Source organism: Phaenicophaeus curvirostris, chromosome 22 (genome assembly GCF_032191515.1).
Source record: "Phaenicophaeus curvirostris isolate KB17595 chromosome 22, BPBGC_Pcur_1.0, whole genome shotgun sequence".
In the NCBI taxonomy this organism is placed as follows: domain Eukaryota; kingdom Metazoa; phylum Chordata; class Aves; order Cuculiformes; family Cuculidae; genus Phaenicophaeus; species Phaenicophaeus curvirostris.
Genome location: NC_091413.1, coordinates 7,099,521 through 7,105,692, shown reverse-complemented (window position 1 = coordinate 7,105,692; position 6,172 = coordinate 7,099,521).

The window sequence follows — 6,172 nt, the reverse complement described above, 5'->3', positions numbered from 1 at the left end:
GGGAAATCCCTTTGGGGTGCAATGGGGGTCCCTTTGGGGTGCAACAGGAGATCCTTTTGGGGTGCAATTGGGGGTCCCATGGGATGCATGCGGGTCCCTTTAGGGTGCAAGAGGAGATCCTCGGGGGGGGCAGGGGGCGTCCTAAGGGGCTGCAAGGGGGTTCCCTTTGGAGTGCAATAGGAAATCTCTTTGGGGTGCAATAGGGTTCCCTTTGGGGTGCAAGGGGGTCCCTCAGGGCCACATGGGGGTCCCTTAGTGGTGCAATAGGAGAGCCCTTTGGGGTGCAATAGGGGTCCCTCAGGGATGCATGGGGTTCCCTTTGGGGTGCAATGGGGTTCCCTTTGGGGTGCAATAGGGGTCCAATGGGGTGCATGGGGGTCCCTTTAGGGTGCAACAGGAGATCTCTTTGGGGTGCAATAGGGTTCCCTTAGGGGTGCAATAGGAGATCCTTTTGGGGTGCAATAGGGTTCCCTTAGGGGTGTAATAGGAGATCCTTTTGGGGTGCAATAGGGGTCCCTCAGGGGTGCAATAGGAGATCCCTTGGGGGTGCAATGGAGATCCCTTTGGGGTGCAATTGGGGTCCCTTTGGGGTACAACAGGAGATCCCTTTGGGCTGCGATAGGGGGTCCCATGGGGTGCAATAGGGTTCCCTTTGGGGTGCAATGGGGTTCCCTTTGGGACACTTGAGGTTCCCTTAGAGGTGCAGTGGGGTCCCTTAGAGGTGCAATGGGGTTTCTTTTGGGGTGCAATAGGAGATCCTTTTGGGGTGCAATAGGGTTCCCTTAGGGGTGCAACAGGAGATCCCTTTGGGGTGCAATAGGGTTCCCTTTGGGGTGCAATAGGAGATCCTTTTGGGGTGCACTAGGGGTCCCATGGAGAACCCTTTGGCGTGCAATAGGGGCCCCTTTGGGGTGCAATAGGGGTCAAATGGGGTGCATGGGGGATCCCTTTGGGAAGCAATAGGGGTCCCTCCAGGGTGCACGAGGTTCCCTCAGGGGCGCACGGGGTTCCCACAGGGATGCTCCGAGCATCCCCCGGGAGCTGCATCGCCCATCCCCACATCCCGCGTTGGCCAAGTGCCCCCAGACCCAACCGCGTCCGGCTTCGGGGTGCCGGTTGGGCCCCCCACTCACCACAGCTGCCACCCCGCTCCCGCCAGCCTCGGGGTCCCCGGTGGGGCGAGCACCCGCCTGAGCCCTGACGCACTCGTGACGCCGCTGAGGCCTACGGAGGGTGACGAAGGGTGACGAGCAAAGGATGTACCTGGGATGGGAAAACCAATGGGGCCAACCAGAGGGACGGGCTTCCTCGCTCGACTCCTTTAACTCTTTCGCGGGGCCCCAAACCCCAGTTTTGGGGCCCCCCTGTGCCCCCCAGCAGCTGAAATCATCCCCCTCCTCTAGATCAATCACGCTCGGAGGCGAAGGGATGCAGCGTTTCTCCTGGGAGCGTGCGAGCGTGCGAGCGTGAGGCTTGAAAACACGTTCGCTCACAATGCCGCGAGCTCCCGGTCGCGCGAGCGTGAGGCTGTGTGTGTGCAAGCACAGGGGCGTGCAAGAACAGTTGTGCAAGCGTTCAAGCACCCAGTCTGCAAGGATGGGCTCACGCGATGCTGTGAGAGCCCAGTTGTGCGAGTGTGCAAGAGCAGGAGTGTGCAAGCACGTGGCCGTGCGAGCTTTCAGGCGTGCGCTTTGCAAGCGTGCAAGCGCAAGGGTACACAAGGACACAGTGGTGCAAGCATTCAAGTGTGTGGTTTGCGAGCGTGCAAGCACACAGTGCTGTGAGCACCTGGGTGTGCAAGCGTGCAAGAGCAGGAGTGTGCAAGCACGTGGCCGTGCAAGATTTCTGGCATGCACTTTGCAAGCGTGCAAGCACGGGGGTGCACGACAACACAGTGATGCAAGCATTCAAGCATGTGGTTGGCGAGCGTGCAAGCACACAGTGCTGTGAGCGCCCGGGTGTGCGAGTGTGCAGGAGCAGGAGCGTGCGAGCACGTGGCTGGGCAAGCATTCAAGCGTGTGGTTTGCAAGCGTGCGAGCACAGGCGTGCACGAGAACACAGTCGTGCAAGCATTCAAGCATGTGGTTTGCGAGCGTGCAAGCGCACCATGGTGTGAGCTCCTGGTTGTGCGAGTGTGTGGTTGCGCACGTGTGCAAACGCAGGAGCGTGCAAGCCTACGCTTGTGCACACACTCGTGCGATAGGCTTGTGAGTGTGCGCTCACACAATGCTGCGAGCAGCTGCTTGTGCAGGGATGCAATTGTGCAGGCGTGCACGCAGAGGGTTGTGCAAATGTGCAAGCACACGCTTGTGCGAGTGAGACGATTTGCAAGCAGCCAGCTACGAGGTTGAGCGAGGGGGCACACGTGCAGCTTTACAGGCATATTCACAGGTGAGTGTGTGAGCTTGCACACCTGCGATTGTGCAAGGGTGTGAGCTCACGCTCACGGGAGCACGCACGCACCCAGTTCCAGCGTGTGAAGCTGTAAGCGTGCAAGTGTGTGATTGTGCAAGCCTATAAGTGTGCAATTGTGCAAACCTGCAAGCCTATAAGCGTGCAAGCCTATAAGTGTGCAAGCGTGTTCTTTGGCTGCATTCCTGCCCCCCCCGGGTGTTTCCCAGCCCCTCCAAGGCTCTTGGGGTGCAACGCAGCCTCGCTTGGAGGGGTTCCCTGGATCCCAGCTTTCCGTGTGCAGGGCTAATGAGTTTTTAATGAGCTGCTTAATGAGCACCCAGGGCTGCATTACACCAGCGGGCATGGAGAGGGGGGGACACGGTGCCACCCCCCACCCCCCCGGCTCCCTGAGCCACTCGGAGGGCTGAGCACTGACACACTCGTGTCATGCATGAGGCTCCAAATCTCCTTGTTGAGCTGGGAAAGGGCTAGGGAGGGGGATGGGGGAATGCAAAGGATTTGGGGGGGTGGTCTAGAGGATTTGGGGGGGTCCCCCGGCTCCCTGAGCCACTTGGAAGGCTGAGCACTGACACACTCGTGTCATGCATGAGGCTCCAAATCTCCTTATGGAGCTGGGAAAGCGCTAGGGAGGGGGATGCAAAGGATTTGAGGGGGGTTTAGAGGTGGGGGAGGGCTGGAGGAAGGGGGATCCCAGCAGGATTGGGGGGGATCCCAGTGGGATTTGGGGGGGGGGGGTCTGGAGCAGCCGCGCCCATCCCCGTGGTGTCGGGCCCCCCCCGAAGCTTTTCGGAGAGGGATTTTTGGGCTAAGATCGCCACCTTCTGGGGAGCCCCGGAGCCCCACGGCCCCCCCACCCCACCCCGAGATGGGGAAACTGAGGCAAGGGGAGCGCCACCCGCAAGCCGAGGAGGGTTTATTTCTTGTAGGACCTACAATAACTCCGCTCCGGACTGCGCAGCCCCTTGGGCTGCAGGGGGAGCTCCGGGTGGGGAAACTGAGGCAGGGGGAGTCGTCCCCCCCCCCCCCCCCCGCACCTCCTCCAGCTCCTCCCTCGCCCCTCACCGGCACGTTTTTGGGGTGAAAATAACTCAAAATCCATCAAAACACGCATCCTGCCCCCTCCGGGAGGCACCCGCTTGTCCTCCCCCGGGGATGCTCTGCACCCCCAGCCGGGCTCGGGGGGTCCCCAGTGCTCCCAGTGCTCCCAGTAAGACCCGGCAGAGGGCACCAGTAAGCCCAGTTTGGTGCCCGTTCCCCCCCCCCCCTCCCCGTGCTGGCGGGGGGGAGGGTGGAGGAAGGGGAGGAGGAGGAGGAGGCGAAGCCGGTGCGGGGGATTTAAGGGGCTCCTCCCGCCGCCCCGAGGGGACCCGGAGCCGGGAGCGAGGGGGAGCGGGTAGGTGGGGGGTCCCCCCGCGGGGGGACACGAGGGGGACGCGGGGAGTGATGGGGACACGGGGCTGTGATGGGGACAAAAGTGTGTGATGGGGACACAAGTGGGCGATGGGGACATGGGGGGTGATGGGGACATGAGGGGTGCTGGGGACATGAGGGGTGCTGGGGACACAGGGTGCTGGGGACAAAAGTGTGTGATGGGGACATGGGTGCAACAGGGACACCAGCGGGTGATGGGGACATGGGGGGTGATGGGGACATGAGGCTGTGATGGGGACAAAAGTGTGTGATGGGGACTCGAGTGCAACAGGGACACGAGTGTGCGATGGGGACACAAGTGGGTGATGGGGACATGGGGGGTGATGGGGACACGAGGGGACATGGGGCTGTGATGGGGACAAAAGTGTGTGGTGGGGACATGAGTGCAATGGGGACATGAGTGCCACAGGGACACGAGTGTATGATGGGGACATGGGGGGTGATGGGGACACGAGGGGACATGGGGCTGTGATGGGGACAAAAGTGTGTGATGGGGAGACGAGTGCAACAGGGACACCGGGGGGGTGATGGGGACCTGAGTCTGCAATGGGGACACAGGGCTGCGATGGGGACATGAATGTACAACAGGGACATGAGTGTGCGATGGGGACACGAGGGGTGATGGGGACAAAAGTGTGTGATGAGGACAGGAGTGCAACAGGGACACGAGTGTGCGATGGGGACACGGGGACATGGGGGGTGATGGGGACACAGGGGGGCGAGGGGGACACGAGCGTGTGGTGGGGACACGAGTGCAACAGGGACATGAGTGTGTGATGGGGGCACAGGGAGTGATGGGGACAATAGTGTGTGATGGGGACAGGAGTGCAACAGGGACATGAATGTGCAGTGGGGACACGGGGGGTGATGGGGACACAGGGGTGATGGGGACAAAAGTGGGTGATGGGGACATGAGGGGACACAGGGCTGTGATGGGAACAAAAGTGTGTGATGGGGACACGAGTGCAATAGGGACATGAATGTGCGATGGGGACACACGGTGATGGGGACATGGGGTGATGGGGACACAGGGTGATAGGGACATGAGTGTGTGATGGGACATGGGGGTGATGGAGACAGAAGTGCAACAGGGACATCAGGGAGTGATGGGGACACGAGTGTGTGATGGGGACACGGGGCTCTGATGGGGACACGGGGGTGATGGGGACGTGGGAGGTGATGGGGACACGGAGCTGCAACAGGGACACAGGGATGCGACAGGATCACTGGGGGTGCGATGGGGACAGGAGTCGGCGATGGGGACACAAGGGGTGATGGGGACAAAAGTGGGTGATGGGGACAGGGCTGCAACAGGGACACAAATGTGCGATGGGGACACGGGGCTGTGACGGGGACATGAGTGCAACAGGGACACGGGTGTGCGATGGGGACAGGAGTGCAACAGGGACACAAGGGGACACGGGGTGGTGATGGGGACACAGGGCTGTGATGAGGACAGGAGTGCAGTAGGGACAAGAGTGTGCAATGGGGACACGGGAGGTGATAGGGACACGATTGTGCGATGGGGACATGGGGCTGTGATGGGGACGCGAATGTACAACAGGGACACAGGGGTGCAACAGGATCACTGGGGGTGCAATGGGGACATGTGTGTGCGACAGGGACATGGGCATGTGACAGGGACATAGACACAGCACCAGGACTTGGACTTGTGGTGGGGACACGGGCGTGCCATGGGGAGGGACGTGCAAGAGGGACACGGGCGTGCGACGGGGACAGGGGGTGCAACGGGGATGTGGAAGCGCAGTGGGGACATGGACACGCGATGGGGACATGGACATGTGATGGGGACACTTCTGTGTGATGGGGATGCAGAGACCCAACAGGGACGTGGGGGTGAGAGAGGGACCCAGATGTGATGGGGACGTGTGATGGGGACAAGGCCATGCGATGGGGACACATGGACATGCGATGGGGACACATGGACATAGCGTGGGGACACATGGATATAGCGTGGGGACACAGGGACATAGCATGGGGACACATGGACATGTGATCGGGACACATGGACAGAGCGTGGGGACACATGGACATGCGATGGGGACACATGGACATGCGGTGGGGACACATGCACATAGCGTGGGGACACATGGACAGAGCGTGGGGACACTTGGACATAGCGTGGGGACACATGGACATGCAATGGGGACACATGGACAGAGTGTGGGGACACATGGACATGCAATGGGGACACATGGACATGCGATGGGGACACATGGACATAGCATGGGGACACTTGGACATAGCGTGGGGACACATGGACATGCGATGGGGACACGTGGACATAGCATGGGGACACGGCCAT